Source organism: Pan paniscus, chromosome 11 (assembly GCF_029289425.2).
Source record: "Pan paniscus chromosome 11, NHGRI_mPanPan1-v2.0_pri, whole genome shotgun sequence".
Lineage (NCBI taxonomy): Eukaryota > Metazoa > Chordata > Mammalia > Primates > Hominidae > Pan > Pan paniscus.
The window spans coordinates 83976791-83996992 of NC_073260.2; the positions used below are offsets into that span (position 1 = coordinate 83976791).

A 20202-nucleotide genomic window follows, 5' to 3' on the forward strand; every position below is an offset into this window, starting at 1 on the left:
CACCCAAAGGGTTTTGCTCTAAATCAGACTTAGGGATTGGAAAAACTAATCTAGTGTGACCTCATGCTTTATCAAGTCAAGTATACTGCCCCTCTTATAAAAGCCCAGTGTTGGGCTGGGCGTGGCGGCTCACACCTATAATCCCAGTACTTTGGGAGGCTGAGGTGGGCGGATCATGAGGTCGAGAGTTCAAGACCAGCCTGGCCAATGTGGTGAAACCCTGTCTCTACTAAAAATACAAAAATTAGCTGGGCGTGGTGGCGGGCGCCTGTAATCTCACCTATTCAGGAGGCTGAGGCAGGAGACTCATTTGAACCCAGGAGGTGGAGTTTGCAGTGAGCCAAGGTTGCGCCATTGCACTCCAGCCTGGATGACACAGCAAGACTCCATCTCAAAAAAAAAAAAAAGAAAGAAAAGAAAAAAGCCCAGACTTCCGTGTTAGTGACTTGTGCTTTTTCCAAACTCCCTTCTCCATTTGTTGAACGAAGAACAGGTTGCATCTAACATCTGAAGGTCATATGATAATTTGGAGTGGCAGGCATTTGTCACAGACTATGCAGGTTTGAATCCCAGCTATGCTCACAAACAATATAATCTTGGGAAAGTTCTTTCACTGCTCCGTGCTTCAATTTCTTCCTTTGCAGAATGAGATGACGGTAATAAGAATAGTACAATATTTACCTCACTGGGCTCTTATAAGAGTGAAATGAGATGGCTCAGGTAAAGCCCTTAGCACATTGCCTGGCAAGTGGGACACTCGGTATTGCTAATAACTAATACTTCAAAGGAGCTTTGGTTGGCGAGTTGTTGGGTGTACCTCGGTAAATGTCCACGAATTACAAACCCACTCGCATATCTTGGTCATATGCAGATTGTGTGGTTGCAAATAATGGAAACCAAATGAAAGGAAACTTCACTCACTGGGTCATCCTGGGTGTGGCCCAACCTTTGAAGGCCACTTTGGAATTGTTTCAGGAGTTATTAGGATTCTGCTCTTGAATTCTTCTCTTTATCCAAGCCAATTCTTACACACTGATTCTGCCTCAGGTTTGATTTTGATAAAATAAGAGGATCTGATTTATTTGGCCAATATTCTAATAGTTCCATGAGTTTGAATGATGGTCTGTTATTTGCAAATTCTTGGAGAAATAGCTCTGAATGTCTTACACTGAATACAGCTGGCCTCACTAGTTCTCATTTTGTTAATTCAGATTTCTTTTTATCATTTCAACAGGGAATGCATTAACTTTAATTTTTGAATTATCTATTTAAAAATCTTTGGCTAAGAATGTAAGTAACAACTTAGCCAAAAAATTGTTTCAAAGAAAAGACAGTTTCAAGTTCCCTCAAGACTTAGAAACGAGTATTCACAGGCAATGAGTTATGAATAACTAGATTATTCTTTTCCTTCCTGAAGTCGTTTCTGGTAATAGCTCTAGAAGGCCACACATGATTGGCCTAGTTGGAACTACTTCATGTTTGAAGTCATAAATTTCATGTTATTAAAAATACTTCATAATTTGCACTTTTTTCCTATCATTAAATCATTTTAAATGAGTGGCGTTGATGTATTTCTAGCACTTAATTTAGGACAATTTTACTATTGCTACCACCTTTCCTAATACATCCTTTAGTGAGCTCTACCACAGGACCTAAGAGATAATGATAGGTAACAGGTATTGACTTCAAACTTAAGTGCTTCATGATCCTCCCAACAACCTTATGAGGCCGAAGCTAATATTGCCTGTATTTTAACGATTAGGAAACTGAGGAATGGAGCCATGAGGGACGTGCCTCAGGTTACCGAGCTAACAAGTTAACACTAGGATTTGAGTTCAAGTAGGCTGGCTGTAAAGCTGGTGCTCCGTATGTGAACTGGATTCTTGAACTGGGCTGGGGCTACAGCGAGGCCAGCCAGGTGTCTAGGGCACAATTTGAAAGACGGTGGTAACTCTTAGGTTCATGCAAGTGCCCAGTGGCCACTCCTACTAGCACTGGCAGTTGTGTTATTGTTGCACCAAAGTAGAATTCTAAAGTTAACTGAAGTCACTGGAGAGGCACCCCTTGATCCCAGCAAGTCTTCAGGTATTTGTGCCATGAACAAATCCTTTTCAGATCTTGACTTGCAAGTATGTGGCACAGTAGTGAAATTGGCACATACATTTTAAATTTCACCTTGTGAAAAAGAGAAGTTGCATCAAGTCTGTATTCAGCGCTAATTAGTTAACCCCAGAGCACGTTTGCTTTGTCCGTTATAACTGAAGATGGATTTGCTGTTTTTTATTGCCTTCAGGTGAATTTTCTCATCACTCTTGAACTTTAGTACTTCCCATTCTTTTGGAGTAGTCCCTACTCTCTGGTGAGTGAACTTGAGGGAAACCTTGCGAGTGGAAAGGGCCTGGTGGGAAGGGGTGTGGAGGACACATCCTGCCATCTCCATGAACAGAATCCAGACATCAGAACAAGGTGGTGAAAAATGCCTGCGCTGTTCCTTGCCTTTCGAACACCCACAGGCAGAGCAGCGTCGGAGCTGCTTGGTCACTTCAATGTGCCTGTCCTCGAATGTCCCGTCTGGCAGCCAGTGATTGAGAGAGACTGCCGAGGGCACATGCTAATTTTCCAGTCATGTGGTCAAGCCCCATCTCACACGCTACAAGACCCTGGAGCCTGTGTTTACTGAGTTAAAATCTCTGCCTGACCATAAATTAATGAACAGTAAGTTCCCTCCCTCTCTCTTTTAAAAATGTTTATCCTGTTGCCAAGAAGGAAAGGAGAAACCTCTTTTGTGTTTATTAACCACGCTTCCATCTCTTTTTAAAAATTATCATCATGCTGTAATCAGTCTTGCTGAATTATTATATAGAAACATAGGCCACGGCTGTTTGCTTTAAGGATTTTAATTCAGCCTCAAGTAAATTCATGCAATTTCACCTCAAGCCCCTTGAGTCGGGGTAGGAAGTACAGAGTCGCCAGCACTGTTTTACCTTACCTGTGGAGAGTTCTAGGTTTGTCACCTGAACTAGGACACAGCCTCTGAGGGTGCTTCCAGGCTTTTCAAAGACTGCTCTCAAGGCAGATTTTCCTCTTTGCGTTTACTCCAGGCTCCTGGGTCTTGGGGAGGTTGATTGATTACCTCTCCATCACCCTTCACTCAACGCTGTTGAATTGAATGCCACGTCTAATTACATGCAGGTCTCCTGCTGGCTTCTCAGGGCGTCTGACCCATGGGGTGCACTGGCAGGTCTCAGGCAGAGGAGGCGTTCAGGGTATGTCTGTTGTGTTCCCCCTGTGGAGGCGCCAGCCTTAAACAGGCTCAGCCCTCCCTATCTGGAGTCCTGCAGAATGGCGCCTTCTCTGTGGCTCCAGCTCTGTCTGGGATCCAGCAAAGCTATTTTCCCTTCCTGATCCCTGGAGTTGGTAAGGGCTTCCCACTGTTGTCAGTTCCTGAGTGCCTATTTCCTGTTTGTTTCTTTACCCCGCCCACATCTCTCTGTGTGGCCCTACAATATATCTCTTCATTTGAACCATATGGGGTGAGTTATTTTTCCTTGACAAAACCCTGAGACATATGTTATATTCTTTAATGTATGATCTCATTTTATCTTCCATCAAATCTCTTCCAACTCCAGTAAATATTTATTAAGTGTCAATTATAGTTGACCCTTTAACAATGTGGGGGTTAAGGGCACCAATCCCCTGCACATTTGAAAATATGAGTATAATTTTTGACTGCCCCAAAACTTAACTACTAATAGCTTATTTTTTTTCTTTCTTTCTTTCTGTCTTTTTTTTTTTTTTTTTTTTTTGGTGACAGCGTCTTGCTCTGTTGCCCAGGCTGGAGTGCAGTGGTGTGATCTCTGCTCATTGCAACCTCCGCATCCCAGGTTCAAGTGATTCTCCTGCCTCAGCCTCCCTAGTAGCTGGGACTACAGGCGTGCACCACCACGCCCAGCTAATTTTTGTATTTGTAAGAGAGATCAGGTTTCACCATGTTGGCCAGGCTGATCTTGAACTCCCGACCTCGAGTGATTTGCCTGCCTCGGCCTCCCAAAGTGCTGGAATTACAGGTGTGAGCCACCGTGCCCAGCCAATAGCTTACTTTTGACCAGAAGTCTTACTAATTCCGTGAACAGTTGGTTAATACATAGACTAGTATCTACATGTATTTTACGCATTCATGACATATTTAACTTTTCGTTGATTTTTTCAATATTTCTATGTTACAAGGTTCATCTGTTTTTTCAAATTGTTTCAAATCTCCTAAAAATTTCGAATATATTCATTGAAAAAAATTTGTGTATAAGCGGACCTAAGCAGTTCCAACCTGCGTTGTTCAAGGATCAAGTGTGTATGTCGGCCAGTGAGCTAGGCGCTGGGAGGTACCTCCACAAACCAAGCAACTCCATCTTTGGCCTTATGGGCTATGGCCTAATGGTAATGTGTATAATATTGATACTATCACTGCCCATAATAAGAGAACAATGGCTTAAAAAGTTAAATGACTTTTCCAAGGGCACACACATCAGATTTGTCTGCCTATAAAATCTCTGCTTCTGGCATTGTTTCTCTGAGGCCAGTGATTTTCCTTTGTCTCTTGGGTGTCTCTAGGCTGCAAGTTCTGAGCTAGCCATAAGATCTCTGCTCTTCATTTTGGTGGCTGTAATTCTTCTTGACTTGGTGTAAATGCATGAAGTATCCCTGCCCTTGTAACCTGTTTTCTTTTTTTTTTATTTCTCTTTTATCTTTTTTTTAAAAAATCATTTTCTTCTCTTTTCTTTCAGTTCTCTTTTTACTCAAGACAAACACCATAAATATGCTTTGTCTTTTCTTTAATTTTCACACTTTAAAATTTTCAAATTGGTTGGGCGGAATGTACTTAGCTTGCATGTTTATGTGTGTGTGCGAGAGAGAGAGAGCAAGGAAAGGGCACAAGAATTTACACACACAAACACACACACACACACCTATGGAATAGGAATACCATGTATTTTCAGTTCTATTTGATTAAATGGGAATGTAATCCCAGTACATACACCATTTACCATTATCACCTCCTCAGTGCTTACTGTGCTGTAACACTCCCAGCTCTTCTTAAAAAACTTTCCATGTTGTATTTTTTGCTCTTTGTTTTTACTTCCTTATAAATAGCAAGAAGTTTTGCTGAGAAGAAATAATTACAAATCCCAAAAGGTTGGTGTTCCGTTCTGAGCTCCAAGATGTAAGGATTGAGTGGATTTCAAATTTGGCAAAATTTCTGACTTGGCAAATGCTTCCATCCTTATTTATGACAGCTTGGAAACTTCCATTTTCCAGGGTTTATAAATGATGCTGCTGATTTTGTCTCCTTTTTTTATTTTGCTGTGAATTATAAAATAACCAGCCTGAAGGTTTCCTTATAATGTTAGCCCTCTTAGCAGAGAGGGAGAGAAGTAGAGAGAGAGAGAGAGAGAGAAGAGAGAATGTGTGTAAATTGTTGTGTTCTTTCTTTTCTTGGTTATGAGGTGCATTTTACATATTTCATGAGCCCATTTACTTCCCTTTTTCTGCCTTTCAACAAAATGAAAATCTAGAAATGTTGAGGTTTGGGATACAGAGAGTGACAACCTGTGTTTGTCATTTTCACCACAAAGGACTTCTTGGCCAGCAGTCCTCTAAGGGATGATACATTTCATCTCCAAATTGCAATTTAGCATTTGGAATTCTGGAGCAAGATAGGTAATGCATAAAGTATCAGAGAGTTTTTTTCTAGTGGTGTGAATAGGCTATTTCAGGGGGTCTCCATGCCCATATTCTTAGAAAATTGTCCAAGTGGAGGAAAAACAAAGAAGTTGTCACCTTCTTTTCCCTTGACACTCCTCCCCCACTGAAGCCTTCTTCTTTTTCTTTTTCACTTTCTTACTTCTATACTCAATTCCTCAAAACCCACTCATCTTAGGTTTCCTTTGTAAGTGCTTTTTCCTTTCGATTCATGGGAATACGAAGAAATTAGGAGCCTTCATTTATTGGATAGAGTAGATAGATTTTACCAAATGTGGGCAATAGGAATTTTGCAGTGCAGAATGTGTCCTCTCAGAAGCAGACACCAAGATGGGATTAAAGCTGCAAAGATTTTTCTCCTGAGAAACTCTTGGGTGAGAGAAACTGGGAAGGGAATCCGAGAGCAAGGATCTGTAAGAGCATCAGACTGCAATGCAAGCAGGACTGTGGGTGAATAAGAGAGGGATGGAGGCTTAGGTCAAGCACCCTCAACTGCCGTTCACTCTAGGGAGTTACTGGCGAGGCTGCTGGGGAGTATTTGAGCCAAATCAGCCATCAGAAGACTTCCTTGTCTCCCAGGAGGGTTCTGCCTTTATAGTTCCACCACTCTCACTCATTGGCTCTGGAGCTTGGCCTCTGTGCAAATGAGGCGATAAATTCCTGAGTTCAGCATTTGGTACCCTTGGTCAACTATGTTCCCTGTCCTTGAAGGTCTACGAGGTGCATTCTCAACAGTAGACACTGTCTTATCTGAGCTCCACTTAACAGATATGCTCATTAATTGTTGCTTGCCATCTCTCCGTAAAACACAATGACCAACCTACACCCTGGACACTCCTGGCTGAACATCTGGGTTGAGTGCTTTCGGAAACTCCACTTCCTTAAATGACCTACTGTCAGTTTCATTGGTTAAAAGGGCTTCTACTACAATCATTTTTTTTTTTTTTTAAAGTACCCAGGCTGGGCAAGTCAACATTTTGAAATGTTTAAAAAATGTAATTTTTGAGCTGTAGCCACCCTTTTATTTATGGCAACATAAAACAACATCTGAAACTAAGACCTGTTTTTGTTTTTCTCGCCTACATACTAAAACCACGAGTGATTTTTATTTCATTTCATTTTGTGTTCCCCATCAAACAAATTTCCTATCATGACAGCTCTTGTTATTGATTCATATTCTTTCAGAAGAGTGTTTATGGAAGTGTACATCAATGCCTTGCCAGGCATGAGGACCGAGTCGGAGTGGTACAGAGCGATGCATCCTCTTACACAATTACTCACTCCTGGACTTCAGCAGCCCTTGCATTGAATTGTTTTCAAGGAAAATGAGACCTTATTCAGATGCAACCAACTTTATTGAGTACTTTCTATGTGGTAGACCATAGGTTCCTGATTCAAATGACTACAGGTTGGGACAGTCCTGGGCGTGAGTAGCTGGGGTGGAGGAGAATGCCCCATGCACAGGGTAGGGCTGCCCCTAGCCCAGCCCCTGTTGGCGTGCAGGAATGAAAGCCTAGCATACCCAAATCTTCTGATTTTTTTAAGACAAGGGGAGATCCGGGTTTTTATGTGAAATTTTCTAGTTTTTAAATGTTGGCAAGACCCTTCACATTTTTTAAGGTCTCTATGAGCCAAACATAACAAGTGTTGATGCCAAATGTTGCCGTTTGTGACTTTCTGGCTGGACATTCTGCTCGTAGCTTTCAGACGTGGTTCCTTTACAACAGCCCTGAGTAGATACTTGTCTTAAGTCAGGCTTCCTGGAAACAGACGCTGAGATGAGGATTCATGTGCAAGTAATTTATTAAGGGTGTGCCTGGGACCGGTATGGGGAAGCAGGACAGTGGGGGAGGAGCTAAGCAGGAGTATGATTTGAGCCAAAGCCTTGTGGAGGTGGTTTCAGCCATTTAAGTTCAGTCGTTTAAGTTGCCCTTCAGAGTTGTCCCACCCTGAGCTTAGGGAGCTGGGCTTTCATATGTGTACACCTGTCAGTCATTAGCTGCGGGTTGCAACAGGCAAAAATGGGCTCCAATAGCTCAAGGGAAGGCCTCCAGAAAAGTGACACAGGTGCTGGCTGTTGGCACTGCAGGGCACACAATGGCAGTAACAGTGGTTCTGAGAGAACCCTCACGACCCACCACCAGCAATCTGTGGCTCTCCCTAGTCGACAGGCTGAGCCAGAATTCAGAAACTGATCTTTTGACTCTGTGGCCAGTGCTTGTTGGCACCCTTTCCACCTGCTTCTTACTGAGATCAGCATGCAGAATTCAGATCATCTTAGACCCTGGCAAATTGGTATGTTGGCCCTGGGCTACTAGCTCTTCTTTTCCTCCAGTAATGCATGGAGAGAGGGTGGCATGGCTATTCAGAGGTGGGGCAGCCCAACAGGAGCAAGAAAGGGGCTCTGGAGCCCCCAACCCTGTAGGCAGCCCTAAATGGGCTCCCAAGAGAGGCTGAGGCAGCTCTCAGTTCTAAATTTTTCTTGCTAAGTTTGGCAATTTCTTCCCTGAGATGCAGACAGTGTTTCTGGGTGCTCTGTGTCCTGGTGAGTTCTGGGCCTATGAGACACACTTGTCCGCTGCTGGAAAGGTGGACCTTTTGGGGAAATAGGCCAGCAGCTTCTACATCTTGCATCACAGTGCCACAGTATGTAGGCTGTTTCCTTTGGAGAGCTTAAAGCTATTCATGGTTTTAGTTTGGAGATACACCCTCTAAAATCCAACCAATTTCCCTTGAAGGAAATCTATCAGATCTGAGGAGAGAAGACAGAAGCTACAGCACCATCTGCTAACCAAACACCTCTGGATTTTGTGGGTTCCAGAGGCAAAAAGATCAGTTTTTTTTTTTTTTTAACTGAGTTCATCACGTGTTCCCAGACACACCTGCCCCGTGCCTTCTGCTGTAGTGGACAATTTGCTCACCCTTCCAACTCCTGGATTACCCAGGACAGCTTTCCTCTCCCTGGGCTCTTGAATGTGGTTCCAAAATCAAGCCAAGTCTTCCTCACCCAAATCTTTCAAACCTGTCCATTTTGTGTACCCCTACCCTGTCTACCATCCTCCAGGCCCTTTGTAATTGAGAGGGCCAAGCTGGTCTTCTCTCTCCCCTTCTCACCATGCTTCCACCCCCTGAGTCCCACATTATCTTCCCAAGATGCAGGCTTGAGCCTTAGGCAAGTTGCACAGCTGAGTAGATTAAGTCCAAGCTTCTCAAAAGAGCATTCCAAGTTCAGGACATTGTCACTCCAGCCATGCTTCCCCACCCACCACCTCTGGTCCACTTCCTCAAGCTACCTACTCCACTTGGTTTGACCCTCTTCCTCCCACCACCCTCAACTTATTGATTGGGTGACCTTGAACTTGGCACTTAACTCTCCAAGTCTTAGATTCGTCCTCATTAAAACAAGGGTGGGGTGACTAGGAGACTTAAGTGGAAAAAAAGTCTGGCAAGTCATTCAGACAGCATGGCATGCAGTAACAGTAGCAATGACCATAACAATGATTATCATGATTGTTACCTATCTTCCCACCCTCCTAGAAGCTGGCACAGAATTCTGCACACAGAATGGCACCTTCTTTCCTATACCCCCATATTAATAATTGTGCCATAGTGTTCATCTGGTGAGAGGAGCTTGGGTCTGCTGTTGCTGCATTAAACTGGATTGCTCCAAAGCATTAGACCACATGCCACTCCTGTCAAAGGTGCTACTGGGCTTTCAAAGAAACAGATGAAAAAGATGTGATTCTCAGTTGAGTTCACTTTTGTTGAGATGTGTGAATGTTTCTGAGTAAAGCTATGTGGGACCTCATAGCTGAAAGGCTGAATCAGAAATAGGGAGCTTCTGAGGCACGGAAGATCAGTAAAGCTTTAGGATTCTGAATGAAACTAAATTCCACCCCCCACCCGCCATGGACAGCAGAAGCAAAGATCTCTGGGGAACTTCTTCAGGATGTGAGCCAGGGGCTGCCATAACAAGTTACCACAAACATGATGGTTTACAACAACAGAAATTTATTCTCATCATTGTGGAATCCAGAAGTTTGAAAGTGAGGTGTTGACAGGGTTGGTTCCTTTTGGAGGACCTGAGGGTCTCTCTTAGTTTCCAGGGGCAATTATCGGCATCCTTTGGCTTGTAGCTGTATCACTCCAGTCACTGCAGCTGCCTTCAGCTCGCCTTCTCCCTGAGTCTCTGTGTCCTCTCTTCCTCTTATAGAAATTCTCATTAGATTTAGAGCCTACCATAAATCCACGATAATCTCATCTTAGTAATTTTTAATAACATTTGCAAAGACCCTTATTTCCAAGTAAGATCACTGTCACAGGTTTCAGGGGTCAGGATTGGACATATCTTTTTTTACAGGCCACCATGTAACCCACTACCTGGAGAACAGAGTTGAACTGAGAGGTTGATAGCACAATGGAAGGTACAGGATGTAGATGCCAAGAAGATCTGAGTTCCAATCCCTGTTTGGCCCATGATGTGGACGTATCCCCTAACCTCACTAAATCTCAGTTTTTCCTTTTCTGTAAAAGGGGGATACTCATTTCCACCACGTAGATTGTGAGAATAAGTTAACAATGCATGTATCTAGTTCTTAGTAGATTCACAATATAGTTATTGTCTATAGCTATTACCACCACTCATTCATTCATTTAATAAAAATTTAAATCTCTGGACATCAAGGTGAAAGAGACATATCATATGGCTTTTAATCATAAAAACACTTTGAAGGAGTTTTGTGTTTGTTGAATGAATAAACAGGTGTTCAGATCTGAAGCCTATCAGAAGTATTTGCTTTGTTCCAAGCGAAAGAAGGGGGTTTGGCAGGTCCTCTTATGCACTGTGCTGCCTGCAGGGTGAATGATGATGATGGTGATGCCAGACTTTAAAGGAAGCTCCTATTTTAGACTAGTGTTTATAATCCTTAAAGAATATCATTACATTATCATTCACTTCAATGGTCCACATAGGTGGTCATCAGCGTGAATTCTATGGGGAACTAATATCAAGAGGCAATGTGAGGTGTCTTAACTAAAGAAAAAAACTTACAGCACAGAGCAAGGTGGGGCCAGGCAAGTAACAGTTAAAGGGAGGAGAGAGGGGCAGCCCCTTGGAGAGTGTGTGTCTTATTTAAACAGGGCAGCTGATACTCACTCGTTCATTCAACCATGCATTTAACCCTTCTCCTTGCCTTGGACTGTGCCAAGTGCTGGGGCCACAGGGTGAGAAAGGCAAAGTACTGTCTTCAGGGAGCTTATGTTCTCTGAGCGCAACTCCAGCTCTGGGTGCCACATGGGAATCTAGGGCTTTTTGCTGCCAAATCATCTGCTTTTTAAAGAGAAGAAGCCAGAGGTTATGTGAAATCTCCTGATTTTTAAATGTTGGCAAACAATGTACATTTTTAAAGAACACTGTGCAGGCCAGACAAAACTTGTCTTTTGACTCAATTGGGCCTGGCCTGTAGGCTGCCAATCTGTAAACCTTGGGGTGGAATCTCATGACTTTTGCCTTAAGAAACATTTTTCAAATGTCTGATTTTACGCTAATTCTCATTTTTCCTGACTTCATTGCAAGCTGCCAATGCTTACTGCTTGTTGTCTATGTCCTCCTGGATTTAACGATTCCTAGGTGCTTCACCTCTGCGTTTTCAGCTGAGCTAACCTCAGTCTATCAGTTTCTCCCTTGCAAACCTAAGCCCCATATCTTTGATTACAGTTTCGTGTTCTCTCAAGCTTCCAGAAAGGCTCTGAGCATTGCCCATTTTTCCCTCAACATTTCTTCTCTTGAGAGTTGGAATCTAGTCCAAACCCTTAACTAAACAGCTTATAGATTAGAGCTGCTTTTAAGCCTTTCTTTTGAACCTTGCCCTTCCAATTTTCATACCCATTGAGTTGCATTGACTCCCAACCTTAGGTGTGATATTAATTTCTCTCAGAGGGACATGGATTTAATAGACTTTTTAATTAACATTTTGCAGAATCGGAGCTGTCATTCTTTATGGCAGACTGATACAAATGTCTATAATTACATTTTTGGCATTACATCTGGGGAAAAGTCTAGAGATGTTTGTTTTAACCCTTTCCTAAAACATACTGATTTATGGGCAGGCCTCTTTATGCACACCTCTAACAGGCCCAGTTGCCATGACAACGCAGAACATCATTTGTCAAAGAGCTATAACTTCATTATATGTTGAAGCTGAAAATTTATCTTTTAGAATTTATTTTTATGACAGGGAAATTTTGCATTTCCATAGATATGCTTCTTCTCCCTAATTCTGCTTGTCTTTAGGGAGATTCAGGATTCAGGTGAATACTTTCTAGAGAACAAGACAAACCTCCTACCTTTCATTCTCTCCCCCTACCCCCAGATGAATTATTGTATTCATTCCAAAGAGAACTCAGATGGCCTCATTAGTACAACAACACAACAAAGGTGAAATTGTATGCCAAGTGTCTCTAACTAAATATGATTTTTGTTTCTTTTAAAAGATTAAAATTTTATTGGTTGATTATTTTTGGCAGTAAAGTTCAAAGAAAGGGAAGAAAGAAAATGTCTGTAAATCCTTCCTACAAGCTGGAGAAAGTGAAATATTTAGTTATTATATTTCCTTGTGTGATGTGTGATTCATGGATTGAAAAGTCAAAGCTGATTAAAGGGGCAGGCAAATATATAAATTAATGCAGTAGGCTCCTGGGGACTGTGTCAAATGGAATGCTACATGCCTTCTCTGAAGATAGTAGCTTGTTAGTGTTTACTGACAAATGTGGACCCTTGTACAGGATTGTTTGTTTTGTTTTTTTTTAAAGAAGCCAGAAATCTATGGTGTTTTTGTTTGTTTGTTTGTTTGTTTGTTTGTTTTGAGATGGGGTCTTACTCTTGTCACCCAGGCTGGAGTGCAGTGGCACGATCTCAGTTCACTGCAACATCTGCCTCCCAGGTTCAAGCAATTCTCATGCCTCAGCCTCTCCAGTAGCTGGGATTACAGGCGGGTGCCACCACACCTGGCTAATTTTTGCATTTTTAGTAGAGATGGGGTTTCGCCATGTTGGCCAGGCTGGTCTTGAACTCCTGACCTCAAGTGATCCGCCTGCCTTGGCCTCCCAAAATGCTGGGATTACAGGTGCAAGCCACAGCGCCTGGCCCAGAGATCAATTTTCACATGAAATTTTCTAATTTTAAAATGTCTTCAGGTCATATGAATTTTGTTTGTTTGTTTGTTTGTTTGTTTTTTGTTCTTTTTTAAGCAGGTAATAGTCAAACAAAGCATATCTGAGGGCAGGTTCACTCTATGGACTCCTAGATTTGGTTTCTGCCCTAATGAATGCTACACAACAGCTTAGAATGGCTTTGTTTCTCTAAACGAAATAGCCAAATCAATCATTGTGCTCTCCAGGCCTTCTCAGGATCTGGTGTGTTGAGTGTTCTGTCTGTTGGCCTCTTAAGGGGCGATGTTCCGCCTGTTTGCATGCTGGGCCGTTGTTGGACTCTGCACCACCCGGGAGAGGACACAGTGAGAGAATCCCACCTGCTCCTCGCCGACATGCCAAGATGGATGGCGGGGGTCCATCAGATGCCTTCTGGGATTGTTCAGGGATTTATGATGCTCACTTTTTGTTTTTGATGGATGGGGTCATTTAATCCTCTCCACTAAACCCCATCTTTTTCTTTTGTATTGAGAACTCCTGGACTGCTGCTGCCTTTCCACAAGGGATAGCAAAGATTTTCTTTACTCTTACTGCATTTGAGAGTGTTTTGTTACTCATTCATCAATGAGGGAAAAACACTAGTAATTCTTGGGAATAAACCATCAAAAACATCTGGGGCAAAGCTTCCCTGTGGGTATTACTGCACCAGAGTAGGAGCAGTTTAGGGAACACCCCCTTCTCTCCAAATCATCCTATGGTGGACATCTATCACCTATCATCTCGCTGGTTGAAAGTTAGATTTAAGACATGTTGGCATTCATGTAGACTTATGCTAAGTATGGAAGCCTCACAGTGGCTCTGGCAACGACAGCAGGTCAAGACATGCTTCATGCTTCTTCCCACCTTTCCCAGGCCCTCCCATGATGCCTTTCACACACCCTAGGCACAAGTCTGTCCTTGTTTACCCTCACGTTCTTGTATACAGTTTCCTGTACACAGAATGTTGTGCACCATCGTATCTCATTTTAACCCAGGCAGGGCTTTATTGATCCTTTATGGGCATTTAAACATTAGCACCACTGGTTAGAAGTGTGATAGAAACAGTTTCCCAATAAGTAGCTGTTAGAAACTGGCACAGGTTTGGGTTCCTTATTATTTTCCTGTCTCCTTATGCTTTAGAGCAGCCTAAGGGTGTGTGTGTGTATGTGTGTGAGCGTGCGTGTATGTGTATGAGCATGCATGCGTGCGTGTGTGTGTGTGTGTGTGTGTGATTTTGGCTTAATTTTTCTTTCTTTGAACTGTTCTTAGCCTATAAGAGAGAAAGGAGATGTTATAGATTATTGAACAAAATATGCTCATACCCTATGCCAGGTAGAGGCAGTTTAATCTCCAAAGCTTTTCTCAACATTTTTTTTTAAAAAGTATTTTGAAATAACCATAGAATGGTAATGAACTAATTATGATCCCATATTCTGTGTTTACTTCTTCCCTCAAGTGATTTTTAAAAATCCTACTGGCATTGTATTTTTTAAACAATATATGAATTACAAAGTAGTAAAGATTTCCTATAATCCTGCCACCCAGAAATATTTCATTTATTTTTCCTAATGCTTTTCTGTGCCTATAATTGTTCTGTGCTTGAATCATATTGTATATAAATATTTTTATTTCCTATTACATGTACTGAACAGTATATTTACAAGGATTTCTTCATGGAGTTAACATTTGTCATAAATAAACTTTTCCATGGCTCTGTAATATTCTATCCTTTGAGTAAACCATAATGTGTTTGATATTTTCCTAGTATTGGATGTTTAAGTAATTTCCAATTTCATTGTTAAAAGTAACACTGTAATGGGCATCTCTGTCCATATCTCTGGATTTTTTCCTAGGATTGATTTCCAGATATAACATTTCTCAATTATGAGGTTTTGATATTAAGACCCTTATAATATATTGCCAATTTACTTTCCAGAAATATTGGCACAGTCACACCAGAAGAGTATACAAATGCCCATTTGTTAGCAACCTTGTTAACATTGTTTTGCTAATTTCTCCCCTCATCTTTGCTTTAGTGTTTATATGCTGTTTTATATACAAGTCTAACCGAAGGGAGGGGGTCAGGGAAAGGGAGAGAGAGAGAGGATCACTGCCTAATAAGAAAAAATTCTAGTTTTCTATGCCCGTGGTACATTGGCGGTCAGTTACCCAGGAGAGGCACTTAAGCATATACCAGGCAGTACTTTAAGTGTTTTCCATATACCAACTCCTGTAATCCTCACAACATTCCTGTGAGGTAGATACCACCATTATCCCCATCCAGAGAAAGAAAGTGAGGCCCAAGGAGGCTAAATGACTTACTCGAGGTCATGGAGCTAATAAATGTCACAGCAAGAATTCAGACAGGGCCTTTGGGATCCAGAGTCTGCATTCTTGTAAGAGAAAAGAAGAGACTTCAGGGCCTAGGCCACATGATGGATAATCAACAGAAGGGGTGGTCAGCACAGGTGATCACAGGATGTAAGTACACTTAGGAGATTCTCACAGTTCTCTTTTCTTAGTGACTGGAAGAGTAGGTTCTGATTCAAAGTAAGATAAACCTCTAAAAAAGGCAAGATATTTTAGCTCAGACAGAAAGATCTTTCACTGCCACTGAAATAAAATTTGTAAATTATTCTTCATGATCATACCCAGTTAACTCCAAAATAATTCAGAAATTGCATTTGTTTTATGCCTAAAAAACATAGTTGTTTTCTAAATACGAAGAGGTGTTAGGGTTTTCTTTCCACCTTGACCTTCAGAACATGGAATCTGATGAAGCTTAATATTCTTGTATTCTCTTGTTACCCGTTTCTCTCCATATAACTGGAAACCTAGTGGCTTTCTTAGATTCTTAATAAGTTACATGCTTGCGATGTTAAGTTAACAATCACAATTTAATTCAATACACAAGCAATTGGCACCCACACAGGGATTTTAAAGAGGTTCAGAGATATGAGACATACCTTCAAAGGTTTACGTCCTCACAGGGAATTTAAAGTTCACAAGAAAAATATAACAAGGTAGAGCAAGATAAAGATATTAAAGAACCAAGTGCTACAGTGATCAGAGAAGCTATTTCTTGCTGCAGAGATCCAGGGAAGGATTCCTGGGAAGCTGACATTTCTGCTGGTCCTGAAAGGAGCAGTAAGAGGATAAAAGCAGAGACGGAGGTGAGGAGCAACCTGGTGGAAGTGTCAGGGCGAGGGAGGTGTAGAAGCAGCACAGGCCCAGCTGTAATCACATGATGCAGCATCGTTGTTGCGTGTGATAAACATGCATTAATGTCTATGGCTCCAGCTGTGTATTACGCAATCTTTAACCTAGATAGAAAACCCCAAACCCCTTGAACCAGCTGCAAAAACATAAAGAGGACCTGCCTTCTCCTTCATTTCACTGTCTTCATTCACCTCAGTATGATTTGCTATAGTCTTTTTCAATAAAAGCCTGTTTTACGGAAGTGCTCCTGAGCTGGCCCAGTGTGTTTGAATCGCAGGGAGGAGGACGATGCGGGAGAAATTGGCTTGAATCCTTGGTTTTCTTATTTGGGCCATAGAGAATATCGGCAGCCACCCCCGCACCTGGATAGATTGGATGCGGGCACTCCTGCACGCTCTATGGAGCCTTGAGAAGGCCGTGCTGGGCTGAGTGGGGACTTCTGTGTCAGAGGAGCCCACAGCTGAGGCTGCCCTTCTTCAAGTGTGGCCTGTCTCAGAATCATCCAGTTAAAGGTGCATATTCTTGGGCCTCATTGGTGGTGGTGGTGGTGGTGGTGGGTGGGTAGGGAGGGCAAGAGACTGCATGTTCAAAAAGCTCCCTACAGGGTTCTGATGCACACTGAGGTCTGACAGCCATTGTTCTGTGAAGTGCTTCTCAGCTTGGGCTGCACACTAAAAATCACCTGGAGAGATTTTTAAAATATCCATGCCTGGGATCCACACTAGAGGAACTAAGTAAGAATATCTGGGCATGGGGTCTTGACAGCAGTCTCTTTTTAAAATAACTTAGGTGATTCTAAGGTGCAGACAGGTTTGAGAATAACTTGAATTGGATGAGAGTAACCTAATGCTTTTAGTGATTTGCATGAGAAAAAGAAAGGAAAGAAAAAAAGGAAGGAAGGATAAAAGGAACGAACGGGAAAGAAAGAAAGAGGGAAGGAAGGAAGGAAGGGATCACTCTAGTAGATACTAAGAAAGGAAAGAAAAAAGAAGGAAGAATAAAAGAGGAGAGACAGAAGGAAAGAAAGAGAAAAAAGAGAAGAAAGAAAGAGAGAGAAAGAAAGGCAGGAAGGAAGGAGGGAGGCAGGGGAGGGAGGGGGCAGGGATCACTCCTATAGATACTAAGATGAGTGTCCAATCCATTCTTACTCTTGTATTTTAGGACTACATATAAATCTTCGGAGCTTTATAGCAGCTTCCCTTGATAACCCAAATCAAGTAACTCACTGACACTTTATTTCTTACCTGGAGCACTTTTTAAAAACCCAGGCTATATCCCAGACCTAAGTAAGGATTTCTGGGGGCAGGACCATCAATGTTGTTAAAGTTCCCTGGGTGATTCCACTGTGCAGCAAGGGTGAGAATTGCAGGAGGATGCCCGGGTGAGGATGGGCACAGAGGTGTCTCCATGTCTTAGTTCATTTGAGTTTCATCTTCCACTTGGGTAGCTCACTACAATCACCATAGCCACTGTGTCTGTGGTATTATACTGTCACCTGCCTAAAATTCTAGCTTAGCTGGAGAGGTGGGCATTTTCATACAGAACTTTACAAAATACAAATGGAGAACCTATCAAAAGCCTATCAATAAGGTTGCCAGATTTAGCAAATAAATACAGGATTCCCAGCTAAATTTGAATTTTAGATAAACAAGAAATGATTTTTAGTATAATTGTGTTTCATGCACAAAATAAAAAATTATTTCTTCTTTGATGAAATTTAAATTTAGCTGGGAATTCTCTATTTAATCCTACCTATAAAGGAAGTTAAATCAAATCAATTTAAAATAGCAGGTGTTTGATTCTACAGTTAATAACAGGTCTCCAGGATTGCTGTGCCCTGGAGGCTGCCCCCAGGATAATTAGGCCTGAGCCCCAAAGTGTTAGCCCCCCTTTCTTAAGTCACTGTTAACAAGGAGGGAGTTGACCACTAATTACATTTTTTCCCTTGATGATCTAGGTCAACACTTAGTCTGGAGCTTCTAGGAACCCCTAGAAGCATTGTTCTAGTCACTTTCCATTTCAAATCGGAGGGGTGTGTCTCATGTTGAGCCAGTATAACAATTGACTTCATCTTTCCTGGCTCGGGTTACTACCTCTGCGCACATGTTGAGAGTTCTAGTTCAAGCCCACTGACTGCAGGCAACAGGAAAGGCATCTGTAATATTACGCACAAACCATTACTCATACACAGGGCCACCTTCATGGGACTGAGATCTGTGCTGTCATATAGCTTAGGAGGGCTGCCTGCTTGGTTTAATGCTCTGCTGTCAAGATTTTGAAATTCTTAATATTTTATAAATAAAGGGTCTGCATTTTATTTAGCAATGGACACTGAAAATTATGTAGCTGGTCCAGCTCATGCAACAAAACATGGGCAATATAGACTAAAAGCAGTGGCATTTTTGCACAGCTGATAATTTACATTCCTGGTAGTGGGTATGGCCTTAGTCTTCTCTCTTGGGTAGGTGATATTCCTTTGGCGGGGAAAACCATGACAACTGCCTACCCATGCCTTCTAGCTATTTCAGGGATGCCTGCCTTAACAAAGACTTCTGCCATCCAAATCCAGACGTTTTATCTGGGAGCTTGAATTCACCTGCATATCATTTCAAGTGTGGCTATCTTTCAGAGTGGCATTTAGTAGGTGTCGCCATTCATCAATCAGCAATTATTGAGTATCTGGCCCTGTGCAAGACACCTTTCCTCGCTTGCCCCTTCATCATTATCAATCATCACAGTGGATGTATCCAGTGCCCATCTGTGCATGACCCTTTGTTTCAAGATGGTGTGTGCTAAGCTGTATTCTGTCAGCGAAATGAGCCCCCACTCCAAAAGGCAGTCAGGGTTATCTTTGGAACAGAGAGTTTCTCCACAGCTAAAAAAGGATGTGTCTATCAAGTGCTAAAGCCACGGGATATGTTTTCTGGCCACTACTAGATTTAGACAGAGATAACAACAACAACAACAACAACAACAAAAATGCACAAAACTCCAAAGATGGCCCATTGGGTTGGCAGAAAACCAAAGCTGCCCCTCCCCCCTTCTTTGTAATGGTCAGGTTGTAAAATCAGGCAGTTGTCTCTCAAAATCATTGCTGAAGATAGCCACATGGGTAACAGCAGCGTGAGGCTGACCCAGGGAAGCCAGCTGATGGAAAACTATTCTGAAATCCTGTGTGTGAAAGTAACCTGAAAAATAAAATGTGTGAGAGCAACGTAAGGCATTTCTTTTCTTATTTATGGCTCATAGAACTTGCTTGAGGCATTTCGGCATTTCCCCTGCAATGCCAGCAAATCCTAATCTAATATAAAACTCAAAACAATTGACAAGACAGAACAGCTCCAGAAACATAAGGAGGCCCTCGTGGTTGAAGAGTAAGACAGGATTTACTGGCATGGCTCGTGTATTGTGCCAAGGCATAACGCTAGATCCCATCACATTGTGGGGCCGTCTTAGAACAGAAATCTCAGGGAAACAGAGCTTCTTACCATTCTAGCAAACACCATAGTTCTGTTCTTTGCCAAAATGTTTTTAAGTTAGCCTTATGGCAGAAGTAAAATTGTTAAAATATGCTGACATATTGTGAACATTTTATTAATCAAAGAGTTACTATTCAGGTATTTAAGGCCGCGCATGTTGTTATGGGGCAAAAAATCACTGCTAGGTTTACAGAAATGCAAGAAGAGGGCAGCTCTTCCTATGATCTGCCCTGTTCTTTTGCCCTAGTTGGTTGGGAAATGATGGCTATGTTGGTGCTTTTAAGTAAGAGAAGTAGCCCTGCAAGGAACTGAAACATCTTGAATGAGGGAGGATGCTCCTGAGTTGAATTAAATGGAGTGGAATGATTGGCAAGAACCCACGAGGTACTTGGAGCATGTGAGTTGCAGTAGGGAAAGTGGGATGAGCAAGTACAGTCAATGCCCTTGGGGGACTTGCATCCTCATTGAGAGAATAAATATTATCCTATTAGATTACACTCTAATGTAATGTTATTCTTTTCTAGCATAATCTAATATTATCATCTAGTATGCAGGACCA

General features: G+C 42.1%; 1 protein-coding gene across 15 annotated transcripts in view; it reads left to right on the forward strand.

Annotated features, from left to right (window-relative positions):
* Window positions 1-20202, forward strand: part of NTRK2 (neurotrophic receptor tyrosine kinase 2) — a 544938-nt gene that overhangs the window by 147650 nt on the left and 377086 nt on the right. The gene's annotated exons all lie outside the window — the stretch shown is intronic.